General features: G+C 37.7%; 1 long non-coding RNA gene across 1 annotated transcript; it reads left to right on the forward strand.

Moving 5' to 3' along the window:
- The first annotated feature begins 2,833 nt into the window (after positions 1-2,833).
- On the forward strand, positions 2,834-12,188 carry LOC114065660. Its single transcript, XR_003573019.1, has 3 exons — positions 2,834-2,965; positions 5,040-5,105; positions 12,087-12,188. It is a non-coding gene; the product is annotated as an uncharacterized LOC114065660 (long non-coding RNA).
- The last annotated feature ends 212 nt before the right edge of the window (positions 12,189-12,400 follow it).

Below are 12,400 nucleotides of genomic sequence, written 5' to 3' on the forward strand. Positions count from 1 at the left end.
TAAAAGCTGAACTATTCTCATTCAGGACTTCTTCTAATATACAGCACAATTACTTGTGAAGCAGTACAGTTCCAGTTAAAAGCAATTACATTTGACACTGAAGTGTCTCCATTTATGTAGCACAAACACGACAGACACAGATATATTTTATGGAGACAAGTATCATGAATCAGAGAGACACTGTTGCATGTTGAACTCCGTCGTAGTCAGCACTTTTGGCAACATAACTCTTTTCAGATGAGATAGTTTTCCATTTCCAGGTTTTGCTTTGCCCTTGTTTTCTGGGGTTTTTTTGGGGGTTTTAGGAGGGTGTTAAACCATGGAGAAGTCATTTGCCATATTGTTTTCTTTGTTCTCCTGAGTCAGTGGTCCAGTGTGGGAGCCTCGTGCCATTTTGTCTTTGTCTGGGAAACCACATGGAATGTGGGAATGGCTGCCATTTTTTATTTTGTTTTTGTCATAGGGGACCAGGCAATTGTTCTGTGCCTTTGTTGGTTTAAACCATTTTCCTCTGTATCTTTGCAGTTACTGCTATTTGCTTCAATAAATTGTTATTTTTACTTATATTTCTCTGTATTGCCACTTCATTACTGGACAGGGCGAGAGGGAAGAAAAAACAATAGGGGAGTAACCTCTTTGGAGTTCTAATTCTCCAGTGGTTTGTCCAAAACTACTACAATGACTCTTCAGTGTTTGAAGAGATTGTTGGTATTTATAGCTTTGACTTTTATTTATCAAAAAATAAACACCAAATGCTAGCAAACAAGAAGGGAAAGATCTTGTCTTCAATCCCTTACCATATAATTACAACATACTTCCATTCTATCTCCTCTTACATACACCTCAGTAATCCAGAGGAGTTGGCATAAACAACAGGTCTATAAGCAAATTAATGCAAGAGAAAGGATGGTAAATGGGTGAAATATTTGATGAGATGTGTTTGTAGGAATGGCAAGATAACTCCCTAAACTGTTGTCAAGTCTTTCTTCATTTTCACTAAAAGGATAGGCTTTTGTAATCAAGTTCTGATTCTACAAAGGTACTTGAACAGGTGAGGGGCTCTCTAAGCTTCACGTTTAATGTTAGGCTCACACGTAAGATACAGATGAACTAAATACCATTTCTGTTAAGCCAAGAAAAACGTAGTCTTGATTACATACTTTTTTCATTACAGGAGCCAGAGAAATGCCAATTTTCATTACAGACTTTATTTTCACAAATAGTTCACGTTGCTTATGTGATAAGGCTTTCTTATTTTTGTTTTGTTTTTAACAAAAAAACCTGTCTCTGTCTTTTTAAAAGAAATGGCTGCTTCTTAATGCATTGAGATTTTTCTTAATAATGACACAACACATAGTCCTGAAAGCCTGAGGGTAAAGTGTAACCATTTGGAAAAATGACCCTTTGTACTATTATGAGAACTAGCCAGAAGGCTTTGGTGCCCAAATTTTGTTCCCTCGGTATCATCAATTCAAAACCTGTTGCTCGGTGTGATAGTTTTGGTTGGGTTAGAGTTAATTTTCTTTAGTGACTACCATGGGGCTGGGTGTTGGATTTGTGCTGAAAATGGTGGTGATAACACAGGGATGTTTTTTTATTGCTCAGCAGTTTTTTCACAGCATCAAGGCTTTTTCTGCTTTTCACGTTGCCATGCTAGTGAGGAGGAGGCTGGGGGTATGTCCTGGTTTTGGCTGGGGTAGAGTTAATTTCTTCTCAGTAGCTGTGTTTTGGATTCAGAATGAGATCATACTAATATTTTGTTTTTTGCTGAGTCATATTTACCCTACGCCAAGGAGTTGATTTTTTTTTTTCTGGTGTTTTTTTTTTTTCTTTTGGTTGGTTGTATTTTTTGTGTGTCTCATGCTCTGCCAGTAGGAAGGTACACAAACTGAGAGAGAATATAGCTGAGACAGGTGACCCAAACTGGCCAAAGAGTTATTCTGCACCACAGAGCATCATGCTCGGTATATAAACTGGGGGAGTTACCCAGAAGGGGGGCTGATCTGGGTTCAGGAACAGGGGTCTGGCATCGGTTAGGGGGTAATGAGCAATTGTATTATGTATTGCTTGTTTGTTTTTTCTTTCCATAATAATAATAGTAATAATAGTAACAACAGCAATAACAATGTTATTATTATTACTACTACTGTTACTATGATTTTCACTATAATTATAATATAGTTATAATATAACAAAATACTAATTTGTTATAACAAATATTAAACTTATCTAAATGATTAAATTGTTAATAATTAGACTTACAGTTTTAACTCCCCTTCCCATTCCACTGATGTGTGGGGGAAGAGAGGGAGTTGAGTGAGCAGCTGTGTGGTGCTTAATTTCCAGCTGGGAACTTCATCAATTATAGTTTTACAGTGTTAGCAAAGATGAAGGAAAATTTCCTTTCTTATTTCTTTTTTATTTTTTCTTATTCCTTATTTCTTATTCCTTATTTCTTTTTTCTTATTTCTTATTTCTTATAACTCATTTATCGTTGGATAAATGTATTTTGGTTATGATTTATTTGTCACATCCTGGAGATTCCTTGGTTCTGAAGCTGTACTAGATCTTCCTTAGAACAAGTTTTAACCAAAATGCTCTGTAATCTAGCTGTGTGCACAAAAAAGCATTTTTTGTTGTTCTTTCTCTTACCTTCTTCTCTAATCTGCTTCTCACTCCAAATTCTCAACAGATAAATATCATTAGCTTGATGTACATCACAGGAGTTTCCTTGGCAGATGTTGCTCTTCTCTGTGGAGTCAGAGAATGTTGTTACCATTTTTACTGGCAGATTCAAAATTCCATGTGTGGAATTTGTGTCTGTTTTCAGATTCGCCAACACTTGCTGATGAATGTATGCACTTTGTCATGTATATACTTTAAATTCATTGTGCAAAGGCTTGTCTTATCAGCTGACCCCTTGCTGTGTTCATTGGAAGTAAGATACAGCTGTCATGAAACATTGGTTAGCAAAACCTGCTACTCTGCAGGGAGAAATGTGCATTGTGCAATGCAAATTCAATACAAGCATTATTATTTTTCATGCCAAGTATCTGCTTATGGCTGCTTATGAAAAAACCAATCCATATTAGAGTATGCAGAACAACTTCATTCTCATTGGCATTGGTAAAAGGAACAACACACTGAAAATTCCTGTTCTCCTTTGGAACTGAGTAAATGGAATAGCTTTATAATATTGTATGACTAAAAGACAAATAATCCTCTGAGCGCAATGCAAAGAATTTCAAAGCCCAGCACCCAAAGAGTTTTAACGAGGGACCAATTAAGTGCCTTTGATCATCAGATCTGAATGTTCATGAAAGAGAATGTAAAAAAAGTAGATTGAAGAACATAGCCATAAATGCTTTTGTGATTTAGATAAATCTGTTTTAAAACCAAAAGTTGAATTTGATAGAAAATGATTGCTAGTCTGTCTAGAGGCATCATGATGAGAAAACATGCTGTTTTGAGAATATCTAGAAAAAAAAGTATGCAACCTTTAGTCTGGAGATAGAAGGAAAGGTTCTGCTTATGTTAACAGCTGCAAAACTGCTCTGCAGGAAACATGATAAAACACAAATGAAGCAAGAGAGAAATAAATAGATGAGCATTTTGAAAAACAAATGGGTCCATTCTGAAAAAAGTAGTTCTGAGAACTGTAGAAAGGACAAACATGTCCACTATGGCTTTGTGTCTTGTGATTGAATTCCCATCTGCACCAGACACACAAAATAGCATATACAGAACAACTTTTGCCTGCCAGTTTACTACTTCACTCCTTCTGTCTCCAATTACTAATATTTATATAGCTAAGTAATCAAACCATCACAAAGAAATAGAGAATAGGAAAATTATTTTGTTAAGGTCTACCAGAATACCCACAATGACTGGAGAATCCTTGTCAGGATGAAGAGCAAGTCTGCATAAGACATACAATCTGAGCCTATTGTGAGTTTAGTTATAATATCAGCATAGGTAGCATATTGGAGGCCATAATTGTTTGCATTGACTTTCTTCTTTGCAAGAGAATGGGCTTCCAGTAAATTAACAGTTGATTATATTCTGCAATATAAATGTTTATCAATGGATTACTCAAAGCTAGTAGGAACTGGCAGTATTGCACTTGATTCCATATGGCCAGTGGTGCCCTAAGAAAAACTACCGTTATTTTGGATATAACACAAGTGTTAATCAAGTGTTCAATTTACTGTTGTCTTTCCACGTACAATTTCAATGCAGGGTGCAAGGAAAGGGGACCTCGATTCCTGCAAAATGACAATATAGATTTCTTCACAATGTCAACACTAGTGTAATGGCTACATATGAAGTGAGTCATCATAAATTAAGCTGCAAATTTGTAATACTCAACTGGTCTAAAGTGGTGCATTAACTTCAGTGGTGCTGCTATTTCATTTACAACAGCTGAGAACATGTACAATGGTCTTTGGTTTAGAAGGTAGATTCTTCTTGGAGTATATGACAAAATTATTCTATTCTATTCTATTCTATTCTATTCTATTCTATTCTATTCTATTCTATTCTATTCTATTCTATCCTATCCTATCCTATCCTATCCTAGGTAATTGTTTGTGTAATATATAGTAAACCGTGTTATTTCTTTGAAAGTCTTTACTTTCAGTGGTACTATGAAAAATTCATAATTGCTTCCCTGAACTGCCATCATACTGTCATGACAATAACACAAATGCCATTGATTACTGATATTTTATACATAGTCTTGCTTTCACTCCTCTCTACAATCCAGGTTCCTTTTCTGTTAATTTAAACCAAGCCAATTGCAGAAATGACATTTTCTTCAAAGACAGCTCCATCAGTTTCCAACTATAACAACAATAGCATCTTTAAATTAGGCTGAAGCTTTGCTTTCAAAATGGCTTTTACAGTGAAAGCATGTCTCCTCTGCATGTACTGCACCGCTTGCATGTTTATGACAGTCTGACTGTAACTGCGAGAGATATAATTTAGGTTTAAAAGCTATTAGTCCCAGATGTACAATTGAATTTTAGTCTTCATTACAGAAAACATGGCAGACTGAAGAGTAGGGGACAAGGTCGGAGCTATCCAAGGAGCAGTGAGAGGAAAAGGTGATTATCCTGGCAAAAGCCCACAGGTGCATTGCCTTGTTCGAGTTGTCTGACTGGGGAAAAGCTACATCTTTAAGGAATGCTGCTGTCCTTTTTAGAGGTATTGTGTGGAGGCAAATGCCAGGGAGATTTATGTGGTTCATTCTCTGACCTGTGATAATGCATCATTAGAGCTCTGCGTGTTTTCCACCTTTGTGAACAAAGACTCATAACGGGGACGATTACGAATAAAAGAAGAGGAGAAGCTGCAGCAGTGGCAGCAGGGGAAGCGTGGCTCAGGCATACAGAACTTCACTCAGAAGTTGAACAGAGATATCTTCTTTTGCATTGCACCTTCATTTCACTTTATTCTAAGGACTCCATCCCTAACTGCTTATCTGTCCAAAGGTCAGTCTCCTTGACAGAATTATAACAGAGCACAATGCCAAAACATGCCCCCCCCTGCAAGTTGCCCTTCTCGTTTAACCCTTTACTTTCTTGGTGGACATTATAATAAATTTCAGGGCATGAGAAACTTATAAGGAGACCTGAGGTCACTCATGATCTCTAGTGAGGGCTCTATTGGGTCCTCTGAAGTGAAATGATAACAGCAAAAACTATTTCATGGCCCTGCGTACCTTTGCTTTTATCCTGACCCCAGGCAATCTTTTTATTTAGCTTGCTGAAATGCAGGGCTGCTGCTCTAGCTGACTGACTGGGGAATAAGTTTATATGTATTTAACCAAACCAGACTAGCATCCCCTCTTCTCTGGCCATGGATGGATATGGATTCAAGCAGTTGTAATGCTTTTTTGAGAACATTACCAAGACATTTTAATCACGGCTTACTGCACTGGTAGATTAGTACCCAAATGCAATGACCTTCTTTTTGCTGTGGACATGAACATGCCAGAAAACCAAACTGTACTATTCTTTGTCTTGATCCAATAAATTGGGATTAAATAAACAAGAGAGACAAGTGTGATGTACTTTGAAAATCTGAGTGCACCTGTTTTGTAGTGGAAAATTGGATGTTCTTTTTTTTTTTCTTCCATAAAAATGCTCCTGCCTGTGTTTGTCTCTTAGGGGATGACACTATAACCAGAATTTATGCGTGGCTTCCTACATATTTTGCATTTGGAGGTTATTAAGAAACAAAACAACGAAGAAAAATGGTTCTACATAAGGAGGTATTAGAATACCTTAGTCTGACTGTCTACTCCTCTACTGCACTGAGGTCTGATTCCGCAAATGTGCACAAGAAAGTGGGTTATAAGGGAGAAGAATTATGGAGGAAAGAGCTACCTGAAAGCCTCACAACCATATTTAAAAAGAACCATTATCCTGAAGCACTGTGACCAAATCCTTAATTCCTGGGCACTGTTGTTTTGGCACTTCCATTGAGGAAAAGTAAGCATCACATGCTTCCACATCAAACTACTTGTGATCGGTGTCCGCTTTGGGTTGGTCTGTGTCGATACACGGTAAGAAAGGGGGGGTCTGATCTTGAAATAGGATATCAACTTCTCAAGCCAAGAATGTTTCAGAATATCCAGTCCAGGCTTTTCTCAATTTTACTTCCATGTGCATAAAGAATGAGCCATGTTTTACCACATGGTGGAGTTTATGGCAGCATGTATCAACAGATACAAAAGTGTGCACACCTTCAGGCATCTCTGCCTTCTTCCATGTCTTGGAAATGGTCAGAGAAGCATCTTCAACCTTTGTGGAGAAGTGCAAGTGCATCACTTATCTTTTTCTGCAGGAAAAAGGTGGTGAGTTGGATATATTTTGTCATGTTCCACCTGTTAGTAGCTGGTGTCCATGAGCAGTACTGTATTACAAATTTGGAATATCTGTTTTTGTTATCTAACATGTCAACATCCAGACAGGAGCAGGAATGTGATGCTTAGTTCCATATTTAGGGGACTCTATTTCCACATGTGCAAGTAATCAGTTAGTGTCAGAGACAGCGGCATGTTTTGCACATCTTCCCAATCAGATTTGAAATAGGGACCACTGTGATCCAAAAAAACCACAATGCTTTGCATGGTAAGCAAATGAGGAAGCCTCTGTATCTCTGAGCTTTTTTGAGTGTTTGCTAGGACAACCTAGGTAGCCTGTTGATTACTCTTTGAATACTTCTGATGGTATGAAAAATTAATCATTCAAAGCAAACAAGAAAAACAACCGAGCAACACAAAAGGTGAGGCATAACAGATGTTTTGCTTAAGCATGGTTGTATAATACTTGCATAAAAATGAAAGTGTTTTGTTTCTCTCATGTCCTGAAAGACATGTGGTAAAAATAATTTTATTACTACCAGGTGTCTTCCTCAGTTGGACAGGTAAAAAAATAAAAGTATTTTTATAACGGTTATAAACCATTCTACATTATCTTAATCATATATAGTCAAAATCAAGATAGTACAGAAGTATTTGATGCACAAGACCAGGGCAAGGCCAAAAAGATTGCAGTTTGTACAGTTTTGTTCTGTGTATTAAATTCGATGAAAGCAGCTCTGCAGGTAGAAAGCTGTAGTTGCCTTCAAAATAATGTATTTTTGTGTGATTCCTTTTATGAAATGGCAACCGTAATTCCAGGACTTATGACATCCTTGACTCAGCTATGTGCTTAAGCATCTAAGCTTAAACTTAAGGCTAGGTTTAAAGTCCCACTGAGATTTACTTGTGTTAGGTTCTTTATGCAACAGAACAGCAAGATGGCAAGAACAAAATAATTCAGGAAAAAAGTGCAAAATGCACTAGTGTGCTAGTGATATAGGTGATAGGTGAGAAGGAAAAATGAAGCTTTTCATTTGACAGCTTCAGTGGTATGTGACTGTTTTAGGAAGAAGTTTCATGAAATATATGGGAAATGTATCTATTACATTACCTGGAGAAGTAAATTTGAAGGTGACTAAGTCAAAAGAAGTGAATGTGTTATTTCTGAGGAGAGATTGAGTAGATGGAGACAAGGCAGAGGACATCAGATTAATGAGAACAGTGATCCTTATGTGTGGAGGACAAGAGATAGATGCAGAGGGATTGCATCACACACAAATAATCAATTGCTGTGTTTGAACTGTCAAACTGAAAGTACTGCTACTTTATAGTGGTGAATACTCAGGGTATCCTCTACTGATGAAGAATTGTAACCCTATACGTAAGGCAGCTTTAACATGTACACTAATCTCAAACCACTCACCATTCAAGCAACATCAAGTCCTAACTGCACATCAGTGCCAGTTTGACCTTGCTTCCTCTCACTGCACTGTTGACAGCTCCCCAAAAGAATATATCTTCTTCCTTCAAAGCAACTCACTTGCACAATGTTTGGTATGGTCTTACTGGAAATAGCAAGCAATGTAACAGGTGTAAGAGAAGGAGATTCATTCTAAGAGATTTTACAAAGTTATGAGATTTTTAACCTGTTCATCAGAAAGGAGTAAGATCTGCTTCTTGGGTAACATAAGCCACCTTCCTCTATTCTGCTTCACATTTCTTTTTTGTGATGCTGTGAGAGCTCCATAAAACTGAAGTCAGTCATTTCCTCTCTTCGAAATGACTGACTTAGTGTCTGATGAGCAGCAGAATCAGAGATGGATCCATTTCTCTGTCCTGATCAACACATACCACTGCTATCTGACTATCCATTACAGTGGTAATACCAAAGTTTTGCTTTAGTATTACAGAGCATCAGCTCTAAGTGGGTCATGCTCAGGGGTCCTGTATACCTGACTGGTCCTTTTATTAACAACAGAACATGTAATATATAGTGTCAGGAGTAAATAACACTCACCCCTTAGAATCACACTTGGTGATCCTATAAATACTGCATACATAGGTAAACCTTGGTGCTCTTTCAAAGCCTGGTGCTGATGTATCCACCTTTCAGAACTTTTCAATGTAAAAACAACTTGGAAAATGTTGTAAGGTGTACAATGAAGTGTAGCAAGAGTTGAAAATATTTTGTCATTAGGTTGCAAGATATCCTTCCATAAGTCACGGCTATCCACTTCTCGTGCACAGAGGTCAAACAAGTTTTCTAACAATATAGACTGGGATGATAGTGGATCCAGGACTCTGCATTCACTGCTCCAGCGAAAGCAAAACTTCCTCCTTGTGCAGTGCTGGAAAGCCTTGCAAATGAGGAATATATGTTCAAACTCCTTTAAATGATGTGAAATTCACGTGGTTGTTCATACACTTCTAGAATTAAAAAATCATATCCAGGTAATCACAGGTTAGCAAATAATGCTCCAAGAATTCGTACCGCAAATCTTGACATTAAACCAATCTTACCCTTGTCTTGCCACTTGAATCATTTATTTAAGCGGTGATAATAAAAGGTGTCAGCAATTCAGTTGTAAGCTCTTGAAGATTTCTGTGCGCATTGACCTTTAAGTGTTTGCATCTTGACAGGTGAGCTGTTCTTAACGTCCCCTATGAGATATGGTGGGGGCAAGGGGTCAGGCATGCTAATGATAAAATTACCATTTACCTTTTACCTCACCAGTCTCAGTACCTGACATTATAAATGTAGGTAACCTTTCACCTGAGGGCTCTCTTTCTTCTGCACTGCTAGGGATTATGCAGAAATGAATGTGCTTGCAGCTGTGGAAGAGGCATCAGTCATGAATAAAAGGTGCTTTCGGTGATTCTTTCCCATTAATTTTCATTTTTATTGTTTTTTGAATCATATTTTTGGAAAAAAGCATGAACAGTTTTGTCCTGTTTTATTTTGGTTATCTGGATATTTCTATTCTAGCATGCTAAATCTGTTTGAGCTTATTCTGTTCTTTCTTGCTGAGATGAAAACATTAATTGTTAATTGATTGATACAAGTGATATAGCAGCAGTCAATAACATTTCTTTCAGGGATAAGTGGTGACATTAATGAGACTGTATTGATGATCTTCAGCGTTTTCCATAACCCAACAGTGTCAACTCGTTCACCTTTGCATCCTGATCCAAGTTTTCCCATGCTTCCCCAGTTTTCTGACTTTGGTCAATATGTCTCTCCCAAAGGCAATACCATTCAACGTGTGCTAATGGGTACACGAGAGCTTTGGAGATATCAATAGAAGTCTGAAGACTGTATAAGGACTGCTGCTCTCCCACCCACCTATGACGTGCCTGATTGCTCAGAAGTAAACACTTAGACAATATGGTATACTGTGAAGATTAAATAACAAGAGCGGGGAGTATTTATTTTTCCCCATAAAAAATATTTCAGATTTCTAAAAGTCACGCATATTGTGGATAGCAAAACTAGCATGTCTTGGAAAAAATATTAAAGATGGTGCTAGGTGCAGAGCCTGCATTTGGCTGATTCATGGGCAGGTGATTCATATCCTGATTTGAAATATGTATTCTTCTTGCCAGATTTAAAGCATATGAGGGTGGAAAACATGAAGATACAGACACAGAAAATGAGATTCAGTTCTCTTCACTGATCAAGAGTCAAACAATCACAAGCTTAAGTAGAATTACCTCCCTGAAGAACAGCCTCTTTCTGATAAATGCAGCCATGTAACCACTAGGGCATAAATCGTGCAAATTGAAGACTATAATTCAAATATAAATCTTTATAATAAATTCAGTGAAATTTGGAATTGTGTATATGAACATTATTCATATCTATGAATCTTCAAGCACAAATCTTGTTGCATTTTATTCATGTAATAGGGATATACATTTTGCAAAAGTTTCATTCAGTGGATATCGACCTTAATGAAATTGTACTCTGGGAAGTCTATAAAAATTGTTTCATCTCCTTCATATTGGAAAAACCTTAGTAGACCTATTTCTAGTTTTATCTGTTCATGTACACACACAGAGTTCAAGTATCTTATAAATGAAAGGCACAACTACATTACCTTATTAAACTGGCAGAGTAAGGAATAGGCTTGGCTAGTACATATTGGAAGGACAGAGAGGTTACAATGCTGAAAAAAAAAGTCACGGAAGAAATATTGTCCCTTCTAGAAAAGTGTATAACTCTTCTCTCACATCAGCCTACACTGCTTCTGCCATCAGGGAGTTTGTGAAGTAGTGAAGCAGGACAGAAAGCACAGGAAAAGCCTTCCTCTGGGAAGCTTGTACTCAAATCAAATGTGTTGAAAGGACACAGACAGGGATGTCATTCAGGCTGAATAGCCTGACAGAGTTATTTCCAGGCTTATCAGATCATGTTCCACTTGTCTGAATACTCTTGTTTTGCTTCTGTGCATCAACATGAACTCAGCCCCCAGCACCAAAACGAGATTCATTTCCACAGCACAAAGGGTTCAACTGTGCTTTTCAGCCAATTTCCCTCCTACTTCTCTGCCCATCTTTCTCCTGGAATGGATTGGTTCTTCTGCATTCATACTCTGAGTTTATGGTGGTGTAACTATTTTCTGGTCATGGTTTAGGCCACAGAGGCACACACAGTATTACGCAGATATGCAGGAATTTTAATAACAGTATGCAAGGTTGCAGAGACTCCATAGATGTAATAGAAGTTGCTGGCAACGTTTGTAAATAGATTTTACAGATTATTATGTAGTCCCATTCCCTGATCTATTTCTCTGGGACCAGGACTGAAATTCCATGCTTCTGCACATTTTCAAGCACATAATATCAAATATATTGAGGAGAAAAGAGAATCCTGCCAATAAAATATTTCTTTTCCCTCCTTCAGACTGCAGCATGTTGAAGGATTAGCATAGGCCAGGCTTAGATGGGCAGTCGGTTTCTGATTAGGAAAATTTCTGATTAGTTTTCGTGTTAGGGAACAGGAGTACTGAGAGCACTTGGGGGTCAAATTACTGCATTGACAGAGAACACACATTTAGCCCTCACAAAACCTGCAGTGTTTCTCAGCATGGATTAACATGATCTTTGCAATATCATGCCAGTAAAACCCCCAAAATACTGGATTATGCTCTGTCTCATCCCATTTGTGTTCTTTGAATATATATGGTGCTTCAAGGAATCTTCCTTTTGATTTCCCAAGGGATATCCACTGAAGGTTTGATCCTGCAATGCACTGAATACACTGAACATTTAAAGAAGACAGAGGAATTTGAGAGCATAAAGGTATCTCCTGGCTACAGACATGAAGAAATATGTTGCACCAGCTATGTCTTGTGCACTGCTGTGCAAAATCTTTTCAGGACAGCAAGACGAAACAGTGTCACTTCAAAAAAAAAAAAAAAAAAAAAGAAAAAAATCTAGCAAGAAACACACTTCCTGGAGACCTGGAGGGAAATCTTTCCAGATACACCACATTCCTGAATCTGCAAGGAGGATTTGGTTTCACGGCAAGGA

This window comes from Empidonax traillii, unplaced genomic scaffold (assembly GCF_003031625.1).
Source record: "Empidonax traillii isolate 1590-97213 ecotype Southwest subspecies unplaced genomic scaffold, ASM303162v1 scaffold686:size905440, whole genome shotgun sequence".
NCBI lineage: Eukaryota > Metazoa > Chordata > Aves > Passeriformes > Tyrannidae > Empidonax > Empidonax traillii.